Below are 15,249 nucleotides of genomic sequence, written 5' to 3' on the forward strand. Positions count from 1 at the left end.
TTTTTTTGTCTGAGACAGAGTCTCACTCTATTCCCCAGGCTGGAGTGTAGTGGCCTGATCTCAGCTCACTGCAACCTCTGCCTCCTGAGTTCAAGCGATTCTCCTGCCTCAGCCTCCCGAGTAGCTGGGATTACAGCTGCCCGCCACCACATCTGGCAAATTTTTGTATTTTTAGTAAAGACGGGGCTTCACCATGTTGGTCAGACTAGTCTCGAACTGCTGATCTCATGATATTCCCGCCTAGGCCTCCCAAAGTGCTGGGATTACAGGTGTGAGCCACCGTCCCCGGCCTCAAAGTCCATTGTTTACATTAGAGTTGACTCTTGGTGCTGTACATTCTATGGGTTTGGACAAATTTAAAATGACATGTATCTACCATTATACTGTCATACAGAGTAGTTTCACTAAAAGTCATCTGTGATCTGTCGATTCATCCTTTCCTCTCTAATAACCCCTAGCAACCACTGATCTTTTTTGTGTCTCGTAGTTTTGCTTTTTCCAGCATTTCCTGTAGTTAGAATCATACAGTAGGTAGCCTTTCCAGGTTGGCTTCTTCCAGTTAATGCATTAAGGTTTCTTTTTAGTGCTGACTAATATTTCATTGTCTGGATATACTACAGTTTATTCAGTCGCTTACTGAAGGACGTGTTGCTTGCTTCCAAGTTTTTGGAATTATGAATAAAGCTGCTATAAACATCTGTCTGCAAGCTTTTGTGTGGACATACCTTTTCAAACTTTTTGTGTATATACCAATGAGTACAATTGCTGGATCCTATGTTAAGAGTATGTTTAGTTTGAGAGGAAACTGTCAAACTGTTTTCTAATTTTTGCATTCCCACCAGAAATGAATCCGAGTCTCTATTGTGTCACATTCTCCCCAGCTTTTGGTGTTGTCAGCGTTCTGAATTTTGGCCATTCTAATAAGTTTATAGTGCTATCCCATGATTTTAATTTGCAAGTCCTGAATAACATATGCTGTAGATCAACTTTCAATATGCTTATTTGCCATATGCATATCATCTTTGGTGAGGTGTCTATCAAGGCTTATTTTTAAATTGGATTTTTTTTTCTTATTGTTGAGTTTTTAAAATTATTTTCATATTTTGAATAACAGATTTTTATCAGATATGTCTTTGGCAAATATTTTCCCCCAGTCTCTGGCTTGTCTCCTCATCATTCTCTTTGCACTGTCTTTCACAAAACAAAAATTGTTAATTGTAATGAAATACAGCTTTTCAATTCTGCCTTTCATGGATCATACCCCTTGTGTTGTATCTAAAAAGAATTTCCAAAACCGAGGTGATGTAGATTTTCTTCTCTGTTAAATTCTAGGTATGTCATAGTTTTGCATTGTACATTTAGGTCTGTGATCCGTTTTGAATTACATTTTGTGAAGAGTGCGACAACTTTATGGGTATATTCATCTGTTTTCATGCTTCTGATAAAGACATATCCGAGAGTGGGGAAAAAAAAAAAAATAGGTTTAATGGACTCACAGTTCCATGTGGTTGAGGAAGCCTCACAATCATGGTGAAAGGTGGAAGGCACTTCTTACATGGTGGCAGAAAGAGGGAATGAGAGAGAAGCAATAGTGGAAACCCCTTATAAAACCATCAGGGCTCATGAGACATATTCCCTACCACAAGAACTGTAGGGAGAAACCGCCCCCATGATTCAATTATCCCCCACTGGGTCCATCCCACAAAACATGGGAATTATGGGAGCCACAATCAAGAGGACATTTGGGTGGGGACACAGAGTGAAATGATATCAATGGGATACTTTTACTAGTCAGGTTGTAAAGTATTATTACTGAAGAAATTATTTGAAATTATTCTGCATTATATTTTCCAACAATTAAATCCATATTTTCTACCTTAACTTCATATTAGTAGTTTTTCTGTTGTAATTTGCAGCTATAAAATATATATATGTGGATTTTTTAGAGAATTTACAGTCCATTGCTATAAGTCACCTCTCACCTCTTTTTCAGAGATTTAAGCATTATAAAGCTTGAAATTAAATCATTCTGAATTTTTCCTCTTTCACACCTTATGGAAATGTTGAAATGAGAGAGAGAGACTCCTCTCTTGCTTTACTTTGTTCAATACGGCCATTGTCCCTCTAAGTGTATTTCAGAGGGTCCTTTTTGCAGAGTTTGAGGTAACAGGGTATTAGTTACTAACTTGCTAAAACAGAACTCGTGATGATTTTTGTCTAGAAATAATTATGGCATGCATACCTATTGCTAGTTTCTCCTGAGTCTCACATAGAAGAAAAGGAGGTCAGGTGTCATCAGGAAGAGGTAAAAGTTAACGTATCTCTTACCAGCTCTTGGGTTACTTGGACATAAAGGCAACATTTTAAAATTCTGTCAAAGAAACTAAAAACTAAGTTCAAATACTCATCAGAAACAAAACAAAACAAAACAAAACAAAACAAAAAAAAAACACCCAGATAGCAAACCTTCCCACAGTATTACTTCAAGTGGGATCTAAATAGCATAGCCTGAAGCAAATACCAAAGGCAGCCATTTTCTGTTAAAAACATGTATACCATTACTCAAACATTCGAGAAAACTGAAGTTCTACAGTTTTGGTCATTCATGGTGAGTGACTATAAGTATGCTGACCCACTCTTAAGGGCCCATAGGATTCACATAATTATTGAATGTGAGATTCCATGAATAATTCATTAACTGCATGATCATTTCTTCTCATGTTCTATATTTAGTAAAGCTTTACCATTTATTCAACATCTGTGTTTCACTCTGGTCACAGGGCTTGTAAAATTTAGCTTAACCAAAGGAGTTATTATGTCATAATTTATTTTCTCTTGATGACTCTGCTACTCAAATAGTAATTTTCCTATAAAAAATTTCTCTAAGCTTTGAAAAAAATCTAATAATCATTCAAGTGGTTGTGTAAATGTATGAGTGTAAATTTATGTGTGTAACTTAGAGAAGAAGAATTTTATTTTATTTTCTACTAGAACATAGATATGTTCGCAGACTTGTTTAAAGTGAGTTGTTAAATAAAAACTGGAAAATAAGTTTAATGCCTTCATGTGGTTCCATGAGTTTCTTAAAATAAATTGGATTTTGGAACTCTTTCACTTTGCACGTTGGGAAATTCACAAGCACAGCATTGACTCTGAGGTATATTTTGTTGAGAATTGTATTTTTGCTTTTAAAATTTCTTCGCACTCTCAAGTCCAACACCGAGATTCTATGCTTTGAAAATTAGAATAGTTTATAAATATTTTTTAAAAAATAAATTTTCCTTGGAGTGGTTGAATTGATGTCTCACTAGAAACCAAGAAGGCTAGAAATCATTTTCTATTATTTCATTTTTGACTGTGTTAAAATAATTTGTATTTTAGATATTAATATGTCTAGATGGCTTCAAATATCTACATTATTTATCATAATGCTACAACAAATTTACCCCCAAATGTCAGTGGTATCACACAATATAAATGTACTTTTTACATACATGTTAAGCTAATAAGGGTATTCTCAGCGTCAGGCAAGGCAGTGAGGTCTCTTTTTCGTTGATTTGGGGAATAAGTTTTTGTTTTTTTTTTTTTTTTTTGTAGCTCTACTATTTCTTAAAGCAGGGTCAAAAACTAGACCTATGTACAAAATCCTACTGACAATCTTTTTATGTAGGACCTGAGAACTGAGAATGGTTTTTGTATTTTCAAAGAGTTGGGGTAAATAATAAAAAATGTAATATTTAGTGAGATATTAAGTTATATGAAATTCAATTTCATTGTTCATACAAATGTTGTATTAGAACACAGCTATGGGTACTTGTTTATGTATTGCCTGTTCTATAAGCATGCTTGTAGAATTTCCTTCTCTAGCCATGCAATAGTAATATATAAGCATAGATATTTTTCTCTATATATATCCACTGACATTTGTTGGACAAGATTACTATAAAGTTATATTTAATCTGTTGCTGGGAAGTGATTAAGGTAACTTAGGGAACCCCAATCCTAAATAATGTAAGTGTTACTTTTATCAAATCAGTGTTAAAACAAAATTCTAACAAGAAAAACAAATGAGAGTAAAAAAGTATTATTATTTTACCAAAAGTATATAACAAGTTGCACTAGATTAAGTCGCCTATTTCAGCTTCTCTTCAATATGGTGGGAAGACAGTGGCTAACTCCCTGGCAACATTTTCCAGGTCAGTTTAATTTAACCATGGGATCCACACCCTGAGACCCACTAACCTTTTTCTTCAGCCTAGCAATTCCACTTACCAGCCATGTGTTCAGCAAACATGATAAGTCATTAGTCATCTTTCTAAGCCTTTCAGGCATTGTTACTGAGGGAGTTGGGTAGTGTAGACAATTCTTAGCCTGTAGTATATTTTATGGCCTCTAGTTGGTCAGAAAAAATTGTCAGAAGGGCAAGAGAGACTGTGGTGAGCATTTTTCAAGGGGAAATTAGCATGAGTTTGTAGATTAAATGGATTTTGTTATTCTAAAAAGTCATGTGACAAACCAAAAAATGCAGTAAATTAACAATGTTCTGAAAGTTTAAAGTATTTTTTAAAAGCTTATATAAATTACTCTTCCAGTTAGAGTTGTGAGGAGCCAAATTTTTAATTTCCTAAATGCTTGCTTCCTAAATGAGTAATGGAAAGCATTCTAAAAATTCTAAAACACAAGGCAGAAAAGAGTCTTTGATAGGCTGAATCTACAGAAGGAAAGAAATTATGGTAAATGCTTTGTCGTATTCCTTTATATTATAGCATAAAATAACATTTAGGAAAAAAAGACACTTGTTTGAATTCAGTGGCAAGTTTATTATTTTTGTTGTGTTCTAACTGACTGACTTTTAACATGGCAAGCTAATGTCAACCTTGGATGTCACAAAGCCTCTATCTTTCCCAATTCCGTGACACTAAGCCTCACACCCACTACTTTCTTTCAGTTTTCCTCCAGTGACCACTACTGCTAAATGCGAAAGAACAAAAAGAAAACCCCGTTGTCATTAGTCCCTGCTCTAATGAAGTTTAGGGTCAAATGAGGCATGTTGATATGCACAACATTTTAAATTTTTAATGCAGAAAAATGGAGTCTATTGTTTTCTACTCTTTACAACTTTAACCCTTATGTAGTGTCTAAAAATCAGTAAAGTGTAAAAAGTAAAAATGGTGCTGAAATTCACTGAGAAATTAGATGAATTTAAATACCTTTTGTTTGGGATCCTACAGTTGGTCTTTACTGGCAGAAGAATCAGTTAGACCTGGCTGTGGTTTGTGATTAAGACAAAGCATAGATGGGTACAGTCTTGTGGCTGCTAATGGGCAATGTGTGAGTCCCAAAATATCATCATGGACCATATATTTTTCCATTAGAGGTAAAAGAATTGATTAGACAGGGCAGAATATACTGTCTATGTGAATTTATGCATGAGATTAATTATGACATCTCTCCAAACTAGGGATTCCATTCCTGAAGCTTTTTTATCAGAGAAACAGAATCTCTCTTTTCTGAGTACTCTCCCTGTTGTGAGCTAAATGATGGCCCAAAATATATGACCATATCTTAGTTCCCATAATCTGTGACTATCAGGTTATAAAGCATAAGAGTGAATATTACTATATGTGCCAAAATATATGGTTAAATTAAGGATCTTCAGAGGAAGGATTTATCCTAGATTATCAGGGTAAGACCTAAATGTAATCACATGTATCCTTATAAGAGAGAGACAGGGAGTTTTGACATGGACACAAAGAGGAGAAAGTGATGTGAAGATGGAGTAGAAAGCTGTAGCTGTAAGCCAATAAATGGCAATAGCTACCAGAAACTGGAAGAAGCAAGGCACAGATTATGACCTGAAAACCACCCCTCCCCCTGCCCGGGCGAGTGTGGTCCTGCCAGCACCTTGATTTCAGTCAAGAATACTGATTTTAGACTTTTAGATTCCTAACTGTGAGAGATTAAATTTCTGTTGTTTAAATCAGCAAGTTTTCGGTAAGTTATTACAGCACACATAGGAAATGAACATCCCCCAATCTTAGAAACTCTATTTCTGGAAGTGTGATCTAAGGAAAGGAAAGACAGGCATGAGATCGGGCAAATTGCAGAGGTCCGAATGCTTGGTATGTTGACTCCAAAGTATGCTGAGATTAAATTCAACTTATATGCAATATCATACTGTGATTAAAATGACATCTTTCACCGCCCTGCTGCTTCCTGCGTGCTTGTGAGTGGAGTTCAACAGAAGTTAAAAATATTTGTAGGCTACAGAAAGTGGCCTTTGCTCTAAGTGGGTCCATAATCTCCAAAACTTCAGAGTTAGAGAAATAGCATAAGGAAGGAAAGAGTAGGTATTAGGCATAGATATGTCTCCTAATGTCATGAGAGATGTCATTAGAGCACGAAAGGGACTCAGAATTAGGGGAGTATGAGTATAAGTTGGGTTAAATAGGAAAGATATGGGTGATTATTAGAATTGGCAAGTCATATAAAAGCATAAGGGGAGTCAGAAAATATTTACAAACTAATGGCATCAAAGTCAGGACCCCAAAGATGAATATAACTTCATGAGATAGGCTCTATATTGTCCCTATAACTTCCTGTACCATAGAAAAATCCTACTCCAAGCTACCCCTATTTTTTTGTCCACAAATAAATTCTGATTTCCATGAATGTAATGACTCTGTCCCTCTGGTGCCACTAGCGTGTGAAACGGCTTCTGAATATATTGCAAGGCAGTGGTCTCCATCTTTTTGGCACCAAGGACCAGTTTACAGGGGAGTGGGAGATGGTTTGGGTATGAAACTGTTTCACCACAGATGATCAGGCGCTAGATTCTCATAAGGAGCACAACACCTAGACCCCTCGTATCCACCGTTCACAATAGGGTTTGCACTCCTATGAGAATCTAATGCCGCCGCTGATCTGACAGGAGGCAGAGCTCAGGTGGTAATGCTGGCTTGCTTACTGCTCACCTCCTACTGTGCGACCCTGTCCCTAACAGGTGACAGGTACTGGGCCACTGCCTGGGTGTTGGGGACCCCTGTTATACATTTATGAGTAAATAAATAAACAGTATCTAGAAGGGTGCATAGGTACTATTTGTAGTTAGAAGATGATAATTTATTGGGAGAGATAGTGATGGAAATTTTAATGGTACCTGATTCAGTCCATAGAACATTTATGTAGCTGTAACTATAAGTAATAAAGTATAAGTAACAATAATAAAACTGTTTTTGAAAGTCTTTTTTATAGTCTTTATTATATAGTATAAAGTATTGAGATACAATTCCAGGAGAACAGTTCCTTGTCCAGTGAGTCTGCCCTTACTCCTGGTTATACCATAAAGAGTCAACACGAGCCAGGCACAGTGGCTCAAGTCTGTAATCCTAGCATTTTGGGAGGCCAAGGCAGGTGGATCACCAGGTCAAGAGATCGAGACCATCCTGGCCAACATGGCGAAACCCCTGTCTCTACTAAAAATACAAAAATTAGCTGGGGGTGGTGGCGTGTGCCTGTAGTCTCAGCTACTTAGCAGGCTGAGTCAAGAGAGTTGCTTGAACCCAGGAGGTGGAAGTTGAGCTGAGATCGTGCCACTGCACTCCAGCCTGGCAACAGTGTGAGACTCAGTCTCGGAAAAAAAAAAGAATCAACTCATGCTTGAAAGTATACTCTTCCAGGACAGGAAACAAATACAATCTGATAGGAAAATGCTATAGGATAAAATATTAGGCTATCTTTTAAATTTTATTAATTACTTCTTAACTTGAAAAACTCAGACATGCGATTGGGTAAATTGCTGTACTTGAAATATAGCTCTCAGAGCTAATGCAGAGTGGAGGTTTCACCCTCAATCATTTGTTTCATCCTGTAAATCAGACTCAAGCAGTTTCTTCTTTCTTCTTTCTGCAACTTTCCTTTTCCAACAAAGCAGTAAGCTAGGAGAAAGGAAATGACAATGAATTTCACAAAGACCATGTATGAAGGAAAAACTGTGTTTTGTTTCCCTCAACTTTGGATAGTCTTTAATGACTGTTTACTTAAATCAAATGCAGCATTTAATTATTAAATGGCTCTGCTCAAGCTTTCAGATCTATTTTTAAAAGCAGCTAAAACTATTGGCTTCTGTTAAGAAATTTTTTTTTAAAATTGAAAGATTTTTTCACAATCAAGACATATATATATATATATATAATGTGTTTTCAAGAGTCAAACAGAATATTTTTCCACATCTTTTAGGAAATGTTGCACTGTTAGTCATTTTCTTTTGGTAAAATATTTTTCTCATTTTAAGCTGCATATCTGTCACTGTTGTTTTTAAAATGTGAATACATTTTTCTAAATATAGAATCTCCTTGATATTTAAGAATCACATATTTTTATGAACTCAAATCTTAGTTCACACTTTGCTCAGTGCTGACACTATAAGCTAGTTAAGGTTAAAATAGTAGCACAGTTATTGTTTGAATGCTTACTTTGCTTATGAACATTAATATCTTGAATGAAAATAAATATACCTGTCAATGCAAATTAAATAGAACCAATTCATACCTTAGTTAGTTAATCCTTTTACTAATTCAGAATCTAAATTATGATATTGTATTACTTATTTCACTATATATAAATTTCAGATTTAATTAGGCAGGAGGTATACTCTCCAGACACCACCCTGTAGTTTGGTGGTGATGGAGATTCTAACCAAAATTTGAGGTAGTGATGCTGTCATTTTTGACCTATTATGTTAATGGGTCTAGAAATTTATGAGATATTGGAATGTGCTTTTCCATTACATTTAAAATTTTATATGTATGCTTATGGTAGGAAACATGAATGACCCAATGAAAAGAATAACCCTGGAAGTCCACATTTATGAATTGTATGCACCAGAGGCTTGATAATTAAGCTCTGTTAATTTACTTCTTCCTAGCCTCACAATTTAAAGGCTAATACACACTGTATAAGATTGTTAAAATGATAAACAATGTAACATATATGTGTGTCACATAAAGCTATCAGCATATATGTAAATCTAACCTTAGATTTATTTAAATACTTGATTTATTTCCTAAAATATTGCATTTTAATATTTTGTCGATTTAAAAGAAAAAATAACTTTCTAACACTTCTTTCAATGAAGATAACTATACATAGCTTTTAATTAGGTAATTAATTTATCACACATGAGATTATGAATTCTTAATCTGTTGACCTGCATTTTACTGGAAATGGGTTTATAACGATTTCTGGTCCATTATAACTCCTGGTAATGACTCTTTATATCTTACACAATGAAGATCATTTGCAGTTGAATATAGCTTTTTAAATGAAGAGGTCTTTAGTAATTGAAATAGTGTGGAATTACATCTGTGGAAAGAGTATGGACCTGGATCACTACAATCTGAATTTGACATCATCTACATTTTATACATTTCAACGCTATTTTACTCATTCAATCTGTTGAGGGTCAGATTGAAAAGGAGATTACAAATATGCAGTCATGTCATTTGTCGTGATGTCTATTGAAATTTTGAAAGAGTTTATTGATGCTTTCAATAATTATGAATATGCTCACCGCTTAAAAAATCATTTACTTGACAGCATATATTATTCAAATATGATAATAACTGGATCTGTTCAAAGAAATTGGTGCTCATTATAAATTATCCACTTCGCTTTAAACTCTAAATCCTGATGTTTAAAAGCTCTGTAAAGCATATGCTTTAAATCAGTGATTGCCTTGATTTCTTGGTATCTTTTCTGCATCATACTAGTTGGCCTCATAAGCACAGTTCATATTGAAAGTTTATTATTACCATCATTCTTTAGATTGTGTCTTAGTTTGTGTTGCTAAATAGGAATACCTGATACTGGCTTAATTATAAAGAAAAGAGGTTTATTTGTCTAATGGTTCTTCAAGCTGTACAAGAAACAAGGTGACAGCATCTGCTTCTGGTGAGAGCCCCAGAGTGCTTCTACTCATAGCAGAGTTTGAAGGGGATCTGGGATGTGCAGGGATCACATGACCAGAAAGAAATCAAGACAGAGAAGCCAGGCTCTTTAAGTAATCAGATCTCACAAGAACTAATAGAGCAAGGGCTCACTGATTGGATGGCACCAAACCACTCATGAGGGACCCACCCCTATGACCCAAACACCTTCCCGCAGGCCCCACCTCCAACAACAGGGATCAAAGTTCAACATGACATTTGGGGGGAAAACACATGCAAACTATATCAGATTGCAGTTAATTTATCTTAGGAATAATTTTAAAAGTTAGTTTTTATTAATTACTTCTACCACTGTATTTAAAATAAGTCTAAAAATTATTTTTTGTGTGTGAATTTCTGCCCTTCAAAAATACATAGAGCAAATCAGGTTGTTATTCATATTGCAGAATAAGCTATGTCAAACGATTTCTTCTATAACATTCATTTTAAATAGCAACACTGTTAATAATATTTTCTTTTATAAAGTATTTTAGTCTACAGCGTGAACCTATACCACCCTGAACCTATCTGACCTCTTCTGATCTAGGAAGCTAAGCAGGACTGGGCCTGGTTAGTGTTTGGATAGCAGGCTGATAGAATACTTTCTTGTATTCATAGAGCATATACCTTACTTAAAATTTATTTCTTATGGCATTTTCCTTTAATGCTCAAATTCCTGACATACAATATAGAAATCATTTAAAGTAAATAGTGTTCATTGTAAATTTAATAAGTTCCATGTAGGCCTTTCCAGCTTTTATATAATTTTCTCACACTGAAAGATAATTTACTGCAGTCAGCTAATAGCATCTGTCCTTTGCTAAGACCCATGGCAAAATGTAATAAAAGTAGCCTTCTTTCCTGAGAAGTTATGACCAATAGGGAAGAGATCATGACTTGGCAGTCATGTCTTAAGAAATAATCCTACCACAACTCTGGCAGAATTTTAAAAAGCAAATGATTTGGAACATGAAACAGGATACTGAGTATACAAAAGAAATATATCAAGTTACCGTCAGTTGAGATATTCCACAGAATATCTCTTCTGACTTGAATGTTGTTTTATCAGATTATAATCAAATCCTTCTGTTGATAATTAAATTAATATTGGTATGTATTAGTTAGTTTTCACACTGATATAAAGAAATGGCCAAGACTCGGTAATTTGTAAAAGAAAGAGGTTGAATTGACTCACAGTCCCACATGGCTAGGGAGGCCTCAGGAAATTTAACAGTCATTGGGGAGGGGGAAGCAAGGCACCTCCTTCATGAGGCAGCAGGAAAGAGAAAAGTGAAGGAGAGACTTCCAAACACTTATTAAACCATGAGATTTCATGAGAACTCACCCACTATCACGAGAACAGCATGGCGGAAACCGCCCCCATAATCCAACCACATCCCTCCCTCCACACGTGGGGATTACAATTTAGTATGAGATTTGGGTGAGGATACAGAGCCAAACCATAACTCTCCTAAGGTAAATATATAATGTGTAAGCTGGCATTTTGTTCTGCTTGCATATTTAGGACCTTGAGAACTGCGACTTTCTACTATATGATATCAGGTTCAAGAACTACAAGGTTTAAGAAAAAATATTTATTTAGAGAATCAATATGTTATGCCATTTATTTTTACGATTTCTTGTTTCTTGACATTGTAATGCAAATATTATTTGATTCATAGATATGCATTTGTGGAAATTCTGCCTCTTTTCACACAACCACGCTACATTTTATTTCCCTTTATTCATTGCTTATCATATGACAGGGCCCCCTCCATGTCTTTCATTTGCTACCTGAGAGAGCCCAGCATTGCAACTTTAGCATTTGTAAGTCTCTCTTTTAACACCCAACCTCATCCTTCACCCCATAATGACATATTTTCTTCACTTGTTAACACTAAATCAAATCCTAAAATCATAACATATGGCCAATAAGCACTATCTACGCTTCTAACTTTTGCTAAGGGTCTTCATATAAGCAATTTTATTAAAGATTTATAGACTCATGGATTACTCAAGATCAAATGATCCATAATAATGAAACCTGTCATTGCACACGTGAAGAAATTAAGACTGAGGAAGGTAGGTGGCTTGCCAAGGCTGATTAATGAAACGGGCGTATGTTAAATTTAAGTCAAGTTAGAATGAGAGGGTTTTTTGTGGTTTTTGGTTTTTTGCTAACCATTTTGGTGACATCATTTACCCTCTTCCAGAAATCAATATAAATCCTGAAACATGGAAGTTTTGTTCAAATTATTTTGTTAAAATGAACAACATGATTAACTTAAACAGAAAACTAAGTAGACCATAAATGAGTAAATGGATGTAGCAGCAATTAACATTATAATTATTAGGAAAATGAGACTGTTGAGCTTTCATATGAGACTGATGCTAGAGACATACTGAAGCCTACAGTGAAAGTTAAATCATGAATACAAGATAATAGTTCAGGTGGTAAGAAGATAATATGATTCAAAGGCCTAGAAGTGAGTCGTCTAAAAGAACACTAGCAATAGTATGAATTCCTCTTTAGTTATTAGTTTAATTTTCTAGCTCTTAAAAACATAATTATATTTATAATTATATGAAACTAACTTAGGGCCTTGAATCTGGAACCTTTAAAACGAATGATTCTGAGAGAAAAAAAAAATAAAAAGAAAACTTGAGTTTCTTTATTATATGTTATTCAATTTTCTTCATTTCCCTGAGTTCCAAAATACAATTTTTTGCTTCTTAAGGGAAGGGGGTGTGACCCTGTATAGGATGCAGTTAGAAACTAAATATATTTTTATCTTAGATTTTTAGAATTGAATATTTATTTGAAAAGATGAGTCTATGGAAGTCATATATTTATTCCAGTGGAGCTGCTGTTGGAAGATCAATTTCTGAAAATGTTCAAAGTTTTTCAGCTAGCTTAGGTTTTGTACTTTATTAATGGAAACAGGTTGTATCACCCTATTTGTTAATAATTTAAAACAACTAACTGCAAATGACCTTCGGTGTATCAAAAAATTAGATGTAGGCTCAAAGGTTAATCTTTTCTGCACCTAAAATATTCAGAATAATGTGCCTAGTTGTGCTCTTCCCAGATCTAATTTCTTCCATGGGACATTCCTCTTGCCACAGTTGCCAGGCAGCCATTCTCATAGCCTGAGCCAAGTACACCTTTCCCTAATCATGTCGCTTTGCACTTCTTCACCTATACTATGACTACATAAGTGCACTTCTCTCTTAGAAACACGTTACTCTCTCTTAAATGGGGCCTTCAAAATATAATTAAAAACCAACCAACAACAGATGATTTCCATGTATATATAATTTATATAAGTTTACATATTATATATCATACATAGATATTAAATTAAGTGTTAAGTTTTTAATGTTATATCTTCATCTACTTGGCTAATTTTTCTAAGAACAAAACAAAAATTTCAATAGACTATGAAGAACACTAATTCTGAGAACAATCTCTGATGCCAAACCAAACACATTCTGAATCATAGGAAACATTTTTATTATTATTATTTTAAGTCCTGAGATACATGTGCAGAATGTACAAGTTTGTTACAGAGGTTGGTTACATGTGCTATGTTGGTTTGCTGCACCTATCAACTTGTCATCTAGGATGCATTTTTATAAAAGGAGTCTGGAAATGCAAAAATCTCTTCCATGATGAATAGTGATATTACATATAGGTGCAGAGGTGATATCACATAGAGTTGGACTTATATAAATTTGTAGAGGTACTTTTGTATTCCCATAAGACTAAGAAATGCATTTGTATATTGTTGGTGATTATATTTCACTCCAGCAAATCCTGACCAGCATCAAAACTAAATAAAACGTGCAATTTTTATTGATACACTTTAGGAATATGAACACATTTATTTAGTGTTCCATATGGTTAAAACTGGAAGGAATAAGAATAACTAATCTTGTTTTGCTTCAAATTTATTCTACAAGTACATTACAATTTTACTTTTTGAGCTTATTTCAATGTCACAAATTTCTAATAAATCTTCAATTTTTTTTTTTTTTTTTTTTTTGAGATGAAGTTTCACTCAGGCTGGAGTGCACTGGTGTGATCTTGACTCACAGTAACCTTCGCCTCCTGGATTCAAGTGATTCTCCTGCCTCAGCCTCCTGAGTAGCGGGGATCACAGGCATGCGCCACCATGCCTGGCTAATTTTGTATTTTTAGTAGAGACGAGGTTTCTCCGTGTTGGTCAGGCTGGTCTCGAACTCCCAACCTCAGGTGATCCACCCACCTTGGCCTCCCAAAGCGCTGGGATTTCAGGCATGAGCCACTGTGCCCAGCCAAATCTTCAAATTTTAAAAAAAATTTACTTCTAGTTATATTTACTCTTAAAAAAAATGGAAAGATTTTCTAAGTTGTAAATGTTTTAAGAGAAATTTATTAATACAACAATTTTTAGTTTCCAGATCTCATTAGGGTTTTTTTAAGTTATATGTGTTAAAAAAGAAGAGTGAGATGAAGTATAAAAGAGATACAGAGTTGGGATAGAAACCTAAGCATAAAGAACATACACATCCTATTTTTTTTACTATAATCCTCTTTTGCTCTAATAAAATACTTTTCACTGATTAGAAGCCCAAACTTGCTTATACTTTCCCCTAATGCATCTGAAGAGCAAATAATTTTGCATAATTTCATGTCTTGTTTGATTACACACAGTGAAAGTTCAGTGCAAGTAGAACATTTTATTTATTTTTTTAATTTCTCTCTGCTACATTTTTGTAATTTATAAATCTTGAAATGTTACAGAATAGTCCAAGTTTTTCAATCATTGTTTTATTTCTCACTAGGATATCGTGCCAATTGTTTTTCAGGAAAAATTTGCATATTAATTTCTTCTCATTGTATGTATTATAAGATGAACTTTGTAGCAAAGCAAGGTTTTAATGTGGTCTTTTGGCGGAATGTGTGAAACTGAAATAAAGAGAACATATTTGGAACTATGATAGGCTTCATGAAAATCTTTTCTGAGAGAGAGAAAAAGAGAGAAAATAATCAATGTGTAATGCCCAGCCCACCCAAACTCTGGCAAAATTTGAAATACATAGTTCAAACTTCTTTACTTATAATGAAAGTCCTTAAAATGCATCTTGATAGTCTTTTGGGACCACTATTTTGTAGATTTGACATATTCATGAAAAGAAAACAAAAGGCACAAAGAAAAAAAAGTTTCTAGTAAAACATCTATTCTCATCCTGACATAGGCATCAAATTACTCTCTCCATA

At 34.6% G+C, this 15,249-nt stretch overlaps 1 protein-coding gene across 8 annotated transcripts in view; it reads left to right on the top strand.

Moving 5' to 3' along the window:
* Nucleotides 1-15,249, top strand: part of SPOCK3 (sparc/osteonectin, cwcv and kazal-like domains proteoglycan (testican) 3) — a 488,523-nt gene that overhangs the window by 308,254 nt on the left and 165,020 nt on the right. The gene's annotated exons all lie outside the window — the stretch shown is intronic.

This window comes from Colobus angolensis, unplaced genomic scaffold (genome assembly GCF_000951035.1).
Source record: "Colobus angolensis palliatus isolate OR3802 unplaced genomic scaffold, Cang.pa_1.0 Scaffold5, whole genome shotgun sequence".
Taxonomy (NCBI): Eukaryota; Metazoa; Chordata; class Mammalia; order Primates; family Cercopithecidae; genus Colobus; species Colobus angolensis.